This window comes from Lissotriton vulgaris, chromosome 7 (genome assembly GCF_964263255.1).
Source record: "Lissotriton vulgaris chromosome 7, aLisVul1.2, whole genome shotgun sequence".
NCBI lineage: Eukaryota > Metazoa > Chordata > Amphibia > Caudata > Salamandridae > Lissotriton > Lissotriton vulgaris.
The window spans coordinates 1486403088-1486418773 of NC_141695.1; the positions used below are offsets into that span (position 1 = coordinate 1486403088).

General features: G+C 50.4%; 1 protein-coding gene across 2 annotated transcripts in view; it reads right to left on the reverse strand.

Annotated features, from left to right (window-relative positions):
• Window positions 1-85, reverse strand: part of ITCH (itchy E3 ubiquitin protein ligase) — a 1274207-nt gene extending 1274122 nt beyond the window's left edge. Inside the window, exon 1 of one of the 2 annotated variants that reach the window (XM_086932290.1) lies at window positions 30-85. The gene's annotated coding sequence lies outside the window, so the exon portion shown is untranslated. The remainder of the gene's footprint in view (window positions 1-29) is intronic. The other variant, XM_086932292.1, reaches the window with a different exon arrangement.
• Window positions 86-15686: the final 15601 nt, after the last annotated feature.

Sequence of the window (15686 nt, forward strand, 5' to 3'; positions counted from 1 at the left end):
TTTGCGCTGTGCAGTGAGCAGTCCCTTACCTGCCCGCGGCCCCTGCAATCCTCTCCGAAGATGGCGGCAGCCCGTCTAAGCAGTTCCCGGGCTGGAGCAGGGCAAGAGACAGCCGACAACAACCGGAACACCGCGCACGCGCATCACAGAAGGTTAAGGTGCGTGCGACATCGGAGACTACCAATACACTCCCAGCTTTCTGACTAACCACGTGACCGGAAACGAACTGTGCATCTGTCATCCTTGGCATTCACGTGACATTGCATGGGACTACACTTCCCAGCAGCATATGTGATAAGAAGTGGAATGCAGAAATACGACTGCATAGTGTTTGGTTCCCCGATAGCGAAGCATCTTTTGGGCGTTCTTCGCAGCAACGTGTCCTGACGGCCACATGCAAAGTTTGTATTCTATTGGGTAATTGCGCCTCGATTTGCAAGCTACCGTTTTGGAGCGTGACCGGCAGTGTGTACACTAAAAGTCCTAAAAGAAAGGGGGGGACTAACCAATTTCGGCATTATGCTGAATGATATAATGGCACGTGACATCATCACAAGAAGTGACATCGGCTCTTAAGACCTCACACATATGTTTAACATGGCTATCATGAATACACTTGAGTTGTGCCTGATTTAGCATTTGTTTCGTTACTTTTTTTTGGCACATCCTGAAGCAAAATCTCATTTGTTAAATATTGTAATATATTTAACAAATTAGATTTTGCTTCGGGATGCGCCAAAAAAGTAACGAAATCCCGATGCAAAATCAGGGCTTTAACTTATACATTTATTTTCATAACGCTGCCTCAAAGAAATTGGCAACAAGGAGACTCATAGCTGTAAATCTGTTCTGCTTAATTGGTGTCAACGTCTGCATTTTAAAATATCCTATGGGATTTAGACTCCTGCTGCAGAGATCTTTGTGAGCCTGGTCAATCTCAAGGAGTAATAATGGTAAGATAACTCTGGAGATAGAGAGATCTGTGTTTTGTCTAGTCCCAGTTTTAAATCAAAGTAGCATAGAGGGGTACTTTGTATCCTGCAAACCATATTATGTTACACGCAGGTGACAGATTTTCATTTTATGTAAATGGGCATGTAAGTAAGTGCTTTTAACAGAGATCCTTTTGTGACTTGCAGTTCATAAATTGTTATCATTCTAATATGGCAAAATGAGCTATGAAGGCTACTACATTTCATTCATTTCATAAATCTTTATTTCGGTAATATTATCACCATAAAAGATACACAATATACAATTCATAGTTGTTAAAAAAATAAAACATTTAAAACGTCACAATTCATCCTGATGTGAGCAAAATTGACAATTTACAAGGTTCCAGGTTTTACAGTACACTTAATGACCAGCCTTGAGGCTCTGTATCCTCAGCGTCCACATTGCACCTAAATATTTAGCTACAGCGAAAACAATGTGGTCAGTCATGTCTGTCTTTAATACTCTGAACGCGGCCAAGCACTCCGCAAACCCCATGTTCCTACATATAGGGACAATCCATGTTTTGCGGGGAGCCTCGTAAGCCGGACAAAACAAGAACATGTGGAGCTCTGATTCGCTAGCCACTCTGCAAGCCGGGCATAGTGGATGGGTCTCTCCACTTACTAGTAAGAGCTCTTAATTGGAGGGTCCCATGCCTCCACTGCAGGTAGAGTTTTCTAAGTAAGACAGGATAGATTTTTTCCAAGGCTGGTTCAAAACTGTAATGATCCTTAATAAATAAAAATGAATCCGTAAGTGTCCCCAGTGTTGGCTGGCGACAGAGTTCCGCTAATTTACTATCGTAATAGATCTTTGCCAGCCTTTTTCTGGAAATTAATGGGCATATGGTCGAGGGATCAGACCAGAGTGCCGCTAGACCTAAGCCCTCTAGTTCAGTTTTAATGAATTTTAGCCATTTGATTTTCCCAACATTCGGGATGGCTAGGACCTCTTGTAAACCCTGCCTGTAGCTGATCAATTCCGGGACTGCCCACAACCCCCGCCAATAAACTAAGGGACGCAGCGCCAATTCCTCGCTTAGGGGTCGCAGCCCCAGATCTAGCCTTAGTGGGACAAGGGGTGTACAGGGCGGGAGTCCGGTCAACAGCCTAATGAACTTGTTCTCCTATTTCACTAGGTCTGAGGAGACTACATGGCCCCATAACTCACAACCATACATAGCGGCCCCCCTTGCCTGTGCCTTGTAGATCTGGAGTGGTGGGCCGACGGGTTTGATAGATGACCTATTGTTCCCTATTAACTTCAAAACCCCTCCCGAGTACTGGGTCAATTTAAGTAGTGCTTTCTGTTGGTGTGAGCACCAAGTCATTTTTTTCATTTATCATGACCCCAAGATACTCAAAGGTGTGAACCCTTTCAAGACTGGTCTGACCGATGGTAGGTGTAAAGTGTAGTTTAGGTGGGGGATTAAAGACCATAAATTTGGTCTTTAAGGTGTTGATTTCTAAGCCATGTTCCCCACAAAAATCTACAAAACCGTTTAAGACACGCTGTATCCCCATTGGAGACTTTGAGAGTAGCAGGGTGTCATCGGCAAACATGATCGCTGGCACCCTGCTACCTGCCAGCTTGGGAGCATCTAAGTTGGCAATTCCATTGAGGTGAGCGAATACCCCGTTGACGTAGAGGCAGAACAGGGTCGGTGCAAGCACACAACCCTGCCTTACCTCCCTGTCAACGGGGAATCGGTTAGATAGCGCCCCGTCCTTACCGCACCTCACCTGGGCAAAGTTGGCCGTATGGAGACGAATAATCATCTCTAACAGGCCCCTCGGGACCCCCAGTTTGGCCAGCACCTCCCAGAGTTTTCTGCGGGGGACCAGGTCGAAGGCCGCCCTCAGGTCCACGAATACAGTGTAGAGGCTGCCACCCTCCAGCTGTACCATTTTCCAGAAAATGAGGGCGAACCGAAAGACCTGGTCTATGGTGGAGATCTTCCTTCTGAATCCCGCCTGGAGTGGGCTCAGAATTTCGTGATCCAAGATCCAATCCGACAAACGATCCAAAAGTAGCCTGGCAAAGAGTTTCTGAGAAACATCTATCAGGCTTATTGGCCTATAGTTGGCTGGAAGCAGAGGCGAACCCTTCTTAAATATAGGCACGATCTCTGCCCCCAGCCAAGTTGGGGGGATCATGCCGTTCAAGATTGCATTGAACAGCATCCTCAAGTACTGGGCCCAGATCTAAACTTCGTGCCTATAAAGGTCTCCTGGGAGCTTGTCCAGGCCTGGCGCCTTTTCGGCCGCGAGACCCAGAATTGCTATTTTGAGTTCATCCAGGGTAAAACCATCCATCTGGGGTGGAATTTCAGGGGTTTGGTCCAATGCTCGTTCGGGTGGGTTCCCCACTTGGCTCTGGTCGGGCGTGCTATACAGGGATTTAAAGTGGTCCTCCCACACTGTGGCAGAAATGTTTGCATTTACTGCCGCTAATGGTTCAGCTGATCCATGCTTGACGATCTGCCAGAATTTGCGGGCATCATGGACTACCAGGGCAACCGTCATTTCCGACCAGTTATCCTGGTCCCATTCTATTTTGGCTGTAGGAATGATGGAATTGTAAGCCATCCGTTTATCCCTGATCTTGCTAGGAGTTTCTCGTGTTTTAAGAGACTCCAAAAGGGCAGCCTTTGCTCTTCTCAGGCAGCATTGAACCAGAAGGCTCTTTTCCCCTTGACCTTTTTCGTCCTAACCTCCGGGTTCAGTACTTTTGCTAGATTGGTACAGAGCTCGGAGTGAATATCCCCAAGCGCACTGAACTTATCGGGGGTGGGTGACTGTGGAAGGAGATCCCTGGCCTTTTCAAGGGCGGGGACCACTGCCTCATATAGCCTCTGAATATTTTGTGGGTTCTGCACTAATGTTGGCCATCTAATTCTACGTCTGTTGCTGGCTGCAACTAGGCCCTCCGTGGATGTTGAGTTTAAATCTGTGTTTGCTATCGGGACACCCTGTACCACTAGTCTCAGTGGCAATGCATTATGGTCACTGTCGGTCCTACTAAGTATAGTAAAGTCCCTCACTTTGGCCCAATCCTTTATCGGCACCAGGATATAATCTATCCGCGATTCATGTCCTGGTCTGTTAAAGGTGTGCTGGGGTGGGATATCTCCCTTAACCCGCCCGTTGCAAGCCCTCAACGAGTGGGATAGGGTAAAGGATAGTATTTGGGTAACTAAGGGTGACCATGCTTTTACAGGTGGACCCGGCACCGTGGGTATCTCCCAAAGATCGTCCTCTTCATTGGTTACCCCTTCCATATGATCCGGGAGGGGCTCAAACTGTATGTTAAAATCCCCCCCAATTACAAGTGATGGGCAGAGGGTAGTGGAATCAATAAACGCAGATGAGTCCTCGATAGTTCCCAAGGTGCCCGTAATGGCAACTGGTCTGGAGTATACGTTTATTAATGCTACTCTCGCACCAGATGACCACTCTAGGACAACACACTGCAAATCCGGTGAGTTAGTTTCGAGGTTTCTTGCCCTGCATCCGAGATGGGAACCCACCCAGGTCGACAGACCACCCGACGGTCGGCCCTTCCCGCCCCATTTAGCCACTGTCTCGAAGGTTGCATAACCTAAATGGGAGTGTTGTTCTCTAGCCCACGTTTCCTGAAACAGGCAAATATCATATTCCTCAATGAATTCCGCCCACTCCTCGGAATCCAACTTGTTGGCCAACCCAGCCACATTCCAAGACAGTATCGAAAGTGTACTCGGTGCCCGCCGCTCCTCAATAGGTTTTGGAGGATGTCTGCGCCTACTTGTCCTAGACTGGCTGTGGTTTGAAAAGGGCAAAGCTTCTGGTGCCGAAAGAGAAGTTACGTTGAGCACCTCAAGGCAGGCTTTGTCCTTGTCAGTATAACCAGCTAGGCATGTGTTGGTGGTACCATCTTTGTCTTTCGCATGCTCAGTGGGTATGCCCCCCTCAGAATTATCATCGGCCTGCTCCTTCATGTACTTAGCAACACCCGTGATTTGTTTACAGTCTCCGGGGAGATACGGTGCTGATGGTGTTGTTAAGCATGACAGGGAGCAATGTGACTGTGCCAATGTATCAATACTCCTATGTGCTATTGGTGATACGGGGACAAAACAAGGTGAGGGGTCAAACAAAGAGCTGTGGGGATCTAGCGAGAACAAAGTGTCAATTACACTATGTGGAAGTCAGTCCACATCCTCGAGGCATCCAAATCTATTGTGGGTAGGGACCCCATTCCACCCTCCATATGTGCCTTGCCAGAAGTTTGGTATCCCGCCCTGCGCACAATTTCGAGACGGCATCGTGCTCCAATTCCAATTTCCCCCGTTTGAGATTGAAGACGCGGGGGATAGAAATAGGTTAGTGATCTAGTTGCAATGGGAGAATTGGCTACTTGGTTGGTCCATGACTGTATAAAATGTGCAGTATTGGGATCTTCAAATGAAACTATGACACAATCACCTGAGATAGATTTGTGCGATGTGCCTATCCAGGGGACACGTCGCACCATGAGAATTTTACTTCTCAGGTGATTGGGTAATGGTCTATTCACATTGAGCCAATGAATGACCTTGTTTTATAAAGACCCAAAATCCTCCTGCTGGTGGTACTGAATTTCTGGCACCCCTGTAAGCACTACTACGTATGGTCTAACATCTGGGGGAAGATCAACGTAACCCCTATGACGATTTTTAGAATATTTTTGTCTCTGTGTATAGGTATCGTGATCTTTAACCCTCGGGGTAGCCAGTACTTCCGGAGCTAATACAGGAGGAGGAGGCGGCAACTTGTTTACTCTTCCCGCTACTCTATTGTCATTGGTGGTTGCAGGAACCTTATGCCGGGGCTTTGGGACAGGTTAGTTACCGGTGGTACTGGCGGGGTGACAACCACTACTGGAGGAATATTGGTCACTGCTGGTTGGCTAGATGGTTTATTACCAGGCATGGTCAGGGTGGCAAGGTTTAGGATGCTTTTTTCAGTCTCGAGGAGCTGGGTTTCTATACGGGAAAGTCTAAGTTCTAAAGGAGTTAACAGTTTTTTTAACGTTTCCCACACAATCGTTAAAAATTCAACATCCTTCCCTTCAATCGTACATAGTGGTACCCCACCTTTTTCATTTTCAATTACAAGATTCTCGTGTTCCCCCATCAACTTCACTGGACTAGAACCAAGGACTGGGGGGTGACTATTTACCTCAGGAGCGGGTAGGTGGGATGGCTGGGCTATTACCTGAGAGGGCAACTGGGCCTTTGCAACCTTAGCCTTTTTCCTAGAATAGGCGGTAGTGGTATTGCGCTTTCGTTTTTGGTTAGAGCCCTTTGGGGGATTAAGGGGGGTTCTCACACTCTTACCCTTACATTCTGCATTTGATGGTGTTTCCGTGGGCAGCCCGTCTACCCCTCCCACCCTGGGTAGTAGTGTGGGGGCTTCCTGTTGCGATCCGGCCTCCAATACTAAGACTGTGGGAGGCGAGGCAGGTTGATGGTGGATAACTGCTTGTATTAAGTTCGTTGCTGGACCCATTGTGCGGTCCGGTGTTTTCGCAAAAGCAAAGTGACCCAGAGAGGATTTCTTAGCATTGGCCATCTCCTGGGATAGCCTTCTAGCTGCATCAAGTTCAATGGAGACCCTATGCTGCATCTTATTAATCTCCTTGTCTATTGCAATGTTGGTTCTGGTGATGAAGTCATAGAGTGTTCCATTTTGCAACTTCCCCTTAGCTGCCCTGCTTCTGTACTCACGTGTAGACATCACGCTTTAACCTCTTCGTACACCACTAGCAAGTGTGATCCCTGCAGCGATGAAAGTGGGGCCAATGGGTGTAGCCAAGACCGGACTCTCCCGTACTCGAACGGCCTCAAACGGCCCGCTCTTTGCCCGGTCTTCGCCCGCGCTTCCGTCCGCGCACGTCCCGCGTACGCGTCAGGAGGCGGGGCTAAATAGGAGGAGGAGGGGGGCGGGAAGAGGCACCAGGTGCGCGCGATGAGCAGGCGCTAGCACCTCTGGGCCTCGCAGTCCCGCTGGGTGATTAGGCGTCTCTCTCCCTCAGCAGAGCGTGAAAACCAGGGATGGAGCACACGGGCTCAGAGTTCCTCTCGCTATTCTCCAGATCAGGGCAATGTCCACAATGATCCCACAGAGTCCTGCACAGAAACGACTGCGAGGGGCTCCCGCGGAGCGGGGGCCGTGAGTCGTAGTTAAAGCCTTCAGGAAGGAGGGGGCGGGAAGAGGCACCAGGTGCGCGCGATGAGCAGGCGCTAGCACCTCTGGGCCTCGCAGTCCCGCTCCCGCTGGGTGATTAGGCGTCTCTCTCCCTCAGCAGAGCGTGAAAACCAGGGATGGAGTACACGGGCTCAGAGTTCCTCTCGCTATTCTCCAGATCAGGGCAATGTCCACATTGATCCCACAGAGTCCTGCACAGAAACGACTGCGAGTGGCTCCCGCGGAGCGGGGGCCGCGAGTCGTAGTTAAAGCCTTCAGGGAGGAGGGGGCGGGAAGAGGCACCAGGTGCGCGCGATGAGCAGGCGCTAGCACCTCTGGGCCTCGCAGTCCCGCTCCCGCTGGGTGATTAGGCGTCTCTCTCCCTCAGCAGAGCGTGAAAACCAGGGATGGAGCACAAGGGCTCAGAGTTCCTCTCGCTATTCTCCAGATCAGGGCAATGTCCACAATGATCCCACAGAGTCCTGCAGAGAAACGACTGCGAGCGGCTCCCGCGGAGCGGGGGCCGCGAGTCGTAGTTAAAGCTTTCAGGGAGGAGGGGGCGGGAAGAGGCACCAGGTGCGCGCGATGAGCAGGCGCTAGCACCTCTGGGCCTCGCAGTCCCGCTCCCGCTGGGTGATTAGGCGTCTCTCTCCCTCAGCAGAGCGTGAAAACCAGGGATGGAGCACACAGGCTCAGAGTTCCTCTCGCTATTCTCCAGATCAGGGCTATGTCCACAATGATCCCACAGAGTCCTGCACAGAAACGACTGCGAGCGGCTCCCGCGGAGCGGGGGCCGCTCGCTCGCTCGCTCGCTGGGCATATCCTTCCCACACAGGGTGAACAGCAAAACACACAAGATGATGGATAGAATGTTGCACAATGGCAAAACACTCACCCCCAGTCACAGATCTGGGTTTAGTCCATCATTATTTTGCTCACCAAGCCACCCCAGTTCAGACATGGCCATATGCAAATCAGTCTTGACCCTGTGCCTCATGCGAACAGTCCAGCCCGAACTGCCAAGCCATGTCTTCCGTGGACCGGAATCAAGCATCCTAGGACCGGTTAATGGCTATCAGCTATCTTCATCCAGGATGAGAACAGATCCTGTGCACACGCAATGTTCTCATTCCAGTAGGTCTAGGCTTGCCTGGATCATTTCAGGGGCCTTTTTCCTGAAGGGTTTGTGTTCCCCTGTCCTGTTTTGTACCGCGTGCCTACTGCACACCGATCTCAGCGACAATATCATACTGCTCAGAGCGCCACTACTTCCTACTCTCTAACACAAACCCTGTCTCCTACCGAAATTCTGTATCTTCAGCCAGGATAGCTTGACTCCAGTGGCTTAGTGAGCACAGGACTCAACGTCTGAGCTTACCCTGGCAACTTGGCAGTTCGGGCTGGACTGTTCCCATGAGGCACAGGTTCAAGACTGATTTGCATATGACATATGGCCATGTCTGAACTGGGGTGGCTTGGTGACCAAAAGAACGATGGATTAAACCCAGATCTGTGACTGGGGGTGAGTTGTTTGCCATTGTGCAACATTCCATCCTTCAATATGTGTATTTTGCTGTTCACCCTGTGTGGGAAGGGTATGCCCAGACGTGGGTCCTGTGCTCACTAAGCCACTGGAGTCAAGCTATCCTGGCAGAAGACGGCTGATAGCCAGAAACCGGTCCTAGGATGCTTGATTCCGGTCCAGGGAAGACATGGCTTGGCAGTTCGGGCTGGACTGTTCCCATGAGGCACAGGGTCAAGACTGATTTGTACGTGGCCATGTCTGAACTGGGGTGGCTTGGTGAGCAAAATAACGATGGATTAAACCCAGATCTGTGACTGGGGGTGAGTGTTTAGCCATTGTGCAACATTCCATCCATCATCTTGTGTGTTTTGCTGTTCACCCTATGTGGGAAGGGTAAGCCCAGACGTGGGTCCTGTGCTCACTAAGCCACTGGAGTCAAGTGAGTGTTTGATTGGTTCAGATTCTCCGTCCATCACCACCCCCTTTTGTACCGCTTTGTTATGTGCCCAGCTGGAATCTGTGAGAAGTTAGCCTGGCATATGATCTCCACTAGTTCTAGTGGGCACCTTGCACCAGTCTAATCGACCCTTATTGATGGTGGTTGTAAAGTCACCCTTATAGAAAGCTATCCTAGGGGTAGCAGTGACGAGCAGTCTTCAGGCTAAGACTTCAGAGAGCGAATTAAGCGATTTGTTTTACCAATTATAATCCCTTGAGTACCAAATGAAAGCACACTAAACAGGGTATATATCAAATATATATGTATTTATTCTAAAAACAACCCCTCTGCACTCTTTATGAGGTCAGAGGTAAAAGTACAATACAAGTTACTTAATTAGCATACGATAAGTTGCACAGTATACGTTTTGCCCTAGAGGCCTCACAAACCATATACTAAAATAGTGGTATAAGAACCACGTGAGAATTAGAAAGCGGCCTGGGACCTGTGGAATTGCTGGGGCTACCCTAAACAACCAAAGGTCAGGATGTAGGAGGCCCACGGGAGCCACGTGCAGTGTCTAAACACAGCCGCGGGTTACCATTGACTTTCTATGGCAAACAAACAAGTTGCACATTTACGATTTAAGGACACTTCTAAATAAACTACGATGGAACCCTTTTGGACTTAGAAACTAGGAGGGCCTATACCCTCGAGACTACCAGAGTACTCGTGTAACCTCACCCACGGAAGCCGGGTGCATGTGTCTCTTTTTGGTGTCGGGTTTCGTCGTCGATTTCAATGGAGATCTGGAAAGAAGTGCTGCAGGGGACCAGAGGAAAACTGTCCAGGTGGATCGAAGATCTGTAGAACCTGAAAGCAGAAGGGACAGAGTCTGGGTCACTTGCCAGTGACCAGGGCGGCGATAGGAAGATGCCACCAGATGTCAGGTGATTTCAGGTGAGAAGGTGAAGCTTGTCCCTTCAGCCACGATGACCAGGAGGCGTCGAGGACGACCAGGAGCTGGATTCGGACTGTCTCACGAAGGATCTAGTTGACTGCGGTGTCGGTATCTGGATTGGACCCAACAAGCTTTGGCAAACGCAACCCACGCAGGAAGTTGAGATGGGCTTCGGTGCAGACCGGCAAAGGTCTGAGTAACTTGTCCTTTGCAGGGAAGTTGGAGCAACCAGGAAAGCAAGTTAGATTCAAAGAAAAGTCTTCAGGGGGCTCACTATCCAACGGGCAAGGAACCGCGAAGACGCGTCGAGCTGAAATGCAAAAGCGGGGCCCACGAGACACTCGTGGAGTGGGGGCCTCTAAGCTTTGGTGCAAATGGTGCTCGGTTCTGGAGCTTCAAGCACCCCAATGCACATTTTCAAGATACCTCGTGAAGTAGGTGCAGCTTGCAAAATGCAGGAGGTCCAAGAGTTCCAGTCCCACGTCTCTCGTGTCCGCCACGGGTCTCAGCTTTGCTGTGAGCGAAGGTCGGGGTCAGATATGTCTGGAAGTCCGTGTCCTGTGTCGCAGATTCTTCGGGATCTGGGGGGAGCCTCGAAAATGCAGACCGGCAAAGTTGCTGTTGGTGCCTGTTTGAACAGGGTGGTCACAATAACATAAACAAGGGGACCCCCACTCGGAATACTTAAAGCCAGGGAAAAGAGGGGAAGATATAAACACAACAATAATAAATTCCCTCATGGCCTATATACTTTGTACATTGAAACATAGTTTATTTCACTTTCTATGACCTCCAAAACACAGCAATAACAATTTCTTTGATTGTACTTTCAAATGTTTATTTCTTGGAGGAGGCGCTACGCGGGCATCCAAGATGGTCGCGTGAGCAGAGGGCTCCCGAGACCCGCGCCGCCCTCTTGCAAATATCCTTGTAATATCCTGAATTCCTATATGGGCTTTTGAAGTTCTACTCTCGCTGATCCTAATATACTTCCAAGAACTGAAATCGGACTTCGGGAACCATTTTTACATCGTCTTCAATTTTCTGGCCTGCCCCCGGACGGGACCGGGGTCTCTATTGCTGGGACTGGCCAAGACGCAAGTCAACAACAGCGGTCAAGGGACATCCTTTCCACCGGTGCCATTGCCACTTTCAGTTTCGGTTTCTCCTCGACCTCATAATTGACTGTTCTTAAAGTGCTCCTGATTTCGAACTGCGGTGGCCTGACCCGCTGTGCTTTCCGGCCATATCCCTGGTCTCACCAGTTACGATTTTGGACGGAAACTTTGCTTTGGTGGCCTAACGATATCTGCCATTTACACCAGGTCCAGAGGGGCCCTTCGGGGCGCGGCTTCCATTATGGCGACCAAACCTGAGGCCGAGAAGCGCAAGACGAAGGTGCCGACCCGTGGGGGATCCATCCAAACTAACATTATGGACCGATATACACAACCAAAGGGTTCCCCCGGTGGTACTGGCTGTAGTCTTGAAGACCCAAGGACGGACCATGTGGCGTCATCGGAGGTCTCACTCCAGGATCTAATGTGTGCCATCACTGGGATGAAGACTGATATGGGGCTACAATACGAGGCCATTGTCTCCAAGATCGACACGGTGGCCGTTGATGTTACCCTTATTAGAGCGGACTTGGCTAAGACCAACAAGAGGGTCAAAGCCTTGGACCTTAAGACCTCCAGTCTTGTCACTGACATGGTGGATGGTCAGTCGGAGATTGGCAACCTGCGATCGGCCAGACGTCTAGACGAGTATGAAAACAGGGCCCGGCGTAACAACATTCGCTTAGTCGGGGTGCCTGAGAGCCATGGTGCCACTACTGTTGACCTACTAGTGGAGGATCTAATCGTCACTCATCTCGCTCCTGCCGGACTTAGTAAGTTCTTCGCGGTTGAGCGTGCGTACCGTTTCCCGGGTGGACAGACTAAACCGGGGGCTCCCCCGAGGCCTATTATCGCTAGGCTCTTCCACTTTCGGGATCGGGACGCTGTCCTCCAGGCTTCACGTAGGCACGGCCCATTGAAGTATGAGAATAGTTCAGTTTCTATATATCCTGATTTCACTCCTCAAGTCCAGCGACAGCGGATGGGATTCCAGGGAGTGAAACAGCGCTTGCGGGACTTGGGACTCAAGTATGCGATGCTATTTCCGGCTCGACTTCGCATCGAGATCAGGAGCGTACTTTCTTTTTTGACCGACCGGACAGTGCTGGCGACTGGCTAGACTCGCTGCCGAAGATGGACGATGGGAGCGGAGGCCCTGGTGGAGCGGGCGGAGGTGCATCGGCACAGGAGTGACATTTTGGTTCTTGGTGTCTGGTTGTGGTTCGCATTCACCGGCTGAGTTTTGCTATTATTTGCTCATTGTTGCTATAGGGCCCGAGGGTGGTGCAGGGTGGGGCAGTCTCTCTTTCCTCCTCTGGGGTTCTTTGTGTAGTGTATTATGAAGGCGCGACATGCACACTGCAGATTGGGGTGGCTTTTTAGTCGTACGCAGGGGTGGAAGGGGTGGGGGTGTTGTAACGGGCAAATTGTTTGGGGGTGGAGGGGAGGTTTGTTTGTTGTTTTTTGTATTTGTTCTTTTCACATGGCGACAATGAGTATTGCTGTTATCCTGTTGCTCTTGGGTTCGGAGGGGGGGGTTGTGGTGCTTGCGGGGATGGTGGGTGGTGATTTGAAATTATTGTCTTGGAACGTTAATGGTCTGGGTGACAAGATAAAACGTGGTGTTGTACTCCAGTTTCTCAGACGTCCACTCCCCCGACATAGTCCTGTTACAGGAGACCCATCTGATAGGAAATGCATGTAGGGCCCTGGATAGACGTGGCTATAGGTTGGTAGCCATGCCTGGATTCACATCTGGCTCTAGAGGGGTCGGCATAATGGTCAAATCCTCCCTGCCCCTTGAAATAGACGAAGTTGTGCTTGATGATAGGGGTCGGTATGCCGCTGTCTCTGGGCGGTGGGAGTGGAAGGTGCTCACAGTTGTCAGTGTATATATTCCCCCGGGTCTTCAGGCTACCACCTACGCCGATTTAAGACGGACTCTCCTAGGGCTTCCAGATGGTATCCTTGTACTGGGTGGGGATTTTAACTCTGTGGTCTCAGGTGAGTGTGACCGATTACCCCCCAGAGTCCTGTCGGCGTCCCAGTTGTGGCTTTCTGAGTTGCTTGAGACTTTTGGATTGGTGGATGTCTGGCGGATGTTACACCCTACGCACATGCAATATACGTTCCACTCTGGAGCACACGGTAGTCTTTCTAGGATCGACTATTTTCTGTTGTTGTCTGCTCACACTCCCTTCGTACGTGAGGTCCGCCATCTTCCCAGGGGCATTTCTGATCATTCACCCTTGTTGCTTGAGGTCTCGGTGGGTTTCTGTAGTGAGAGCAGGGTTGCCCCCATCCATCCTTGGCACCTAAGGAATCCCAAGCTGCGCTCCGAGCTTCTCAAGGTTATTGATTGTTATTGCAATGAAAATGTGGGGTCTGTCCCTTCTTCTGTTTCCTTGTGGGAGGCTTTTAAAACTGTGATACGGGGTTCCGCATTGTCATTGATCGCTGCCAATAAGAAGGCCAAACAGGATGACTTAGTGCGCCTCGAGGAAGAAATCACTTCGCTTGAGAGCGAATTGGGTGGTAATGATACTCCTGCAGTCCTGCACTCCTTGGCACTAAAGCAGGCTGATTATAGAGCCCTGGTGACCGACGTTGCTAAACTTATGAACAGGAACCAGCTGGGCGACTCTATGATGTGGGTGATAAGGCGAGTAAGCTTCTGGCGTGGTTGGATAAATCTGAGAAAATGAATCGTGTGGTGCCAGTGATTAAACGGTTGACTGGTGAGTGTGTGTCTGACCCAGGTGAGATTGTGGATTGCTTTGTAGACCATTTTCGGACGGTTTACCGATCGGTGAGTGATAGGGATGAGTCTGATTCCCCTTTACTCTTGCGTGATATCGCGCTACCCTGTATTTGGGATGAGGATAGATCCATTTTGGACGCGCCTATAACGGTGGATGAGGTCGCTATCGCTATACGATCCCTTCGTTCGGGTAAGGCTATGGGGCCAAATGGTCTGCCCATCGAGCTCTACAAGGTGCGCCCTGACAAGATGGCGGCGTATCTGCGCAACATGTTCATGGAGTCCTTCGAAACCGGCCTCCTCCCCCTCGATCAGCGTTTGGCCACTATTGTTGTCATTTACAAGGACGGTAAACCTCGTGACCAGTGCACCTCCTATCGCCCCATTTCTTTGCTTAATGCTGAGCCCAAGATCCTGGCCAAACTACTTGCGAATAGTTTGCTAACGGTAATATGCGACCTGATCCATCCGAATCAGTCCGGTTTTATTCCCCATCGGAATACTGCACTCAATCTTCGGAGGCTTCACGGAGTTCTCATGAGAGCTGTGACGCTGACCGAACTCGCCATCTTAGCTTCTCTCGATGCTACTATGGCTTTTGACACCATCGAGTGGTCTTACCTTTGGGCGGCTCTTTCAAAGTTCGGCTTCGGCCCCAATTTTATTGCCTGGGTTAATCTCCTTTATGAACAACCACTGGCCCAGGTGGTGGTCAATGGCAGAGTGTCTGGTTCGTTCCCGCTTGGGCGTGGCACCCAACAGGGATGTCCACTCTCCCCCCTCCTTTTTGCTTTAGCATTGGAGCCGTTGGCGGAGTGGCTCCGGTGGGAGCCCTCGATTAGGGGCATCCCGTGGGCCCCCGATCTTGAAGATCGTGTCTCGCTATACGCCGATGACATTCTCCTTTACTTTACTTCACCCCAGAAGTCACTCAATGTGCTCTTCGATGTCCTCACCTCCTTCGGGAAGAATTCGGGTCTCGTCATCAACTGGACTAAATCATGTATTTATGTCATAGCGGGGGAGCTCCCTCCACTGCCTCGTAGATTCCCGATCCAGGTGGTTGAGACTGGCTTTAAGTACCTGGGAATTCATGTCTCCTTGGACCCCTCTGTCCGCTATGACCGCAACTAGTGTGCTCCTCTCCGGCGACTTAAATTGGATGTCCAGCGGTGGCGCCGCTTGCCCCTATCTCCATTGGGGCTTGCGGCTCTATTTAAGATGATGTCCCTCCCTAGATTTTTGTACGCTCTGCGAAACTTTTTTGATCCAGTACCCTCTGGATATTTCCGTGAGGTCGAGAGCCTCCAGAGACAACTTATCTGGGACGGGCGGGCGCGTATCTCCATACCCAAACTTACTTTGCCATGGTACGATGGCGGCATAGCCCTCCCAGACATCAGGCGCTACTACTGGGCCTCTCAGTTGAGTGCGGTTAATCATGTAACGTACTAATGGAAGCGCGCCCTGGAATACATCAAAAAAGTGTCCAGAAAAGCGAGATTTAAAAACATACAATTCAACATCCTCCACCGTGCCTATCTCACGCCAGATAAGCTACAACGTTACTAGCCGGACACCCAATTCCAATGCCCGCGGTGTGGCCTACCGGCAGCACCATTCAAGCACATATTCTGGGATTGCCCCACCCTGGGCCAATACTGGACCAGGATACAT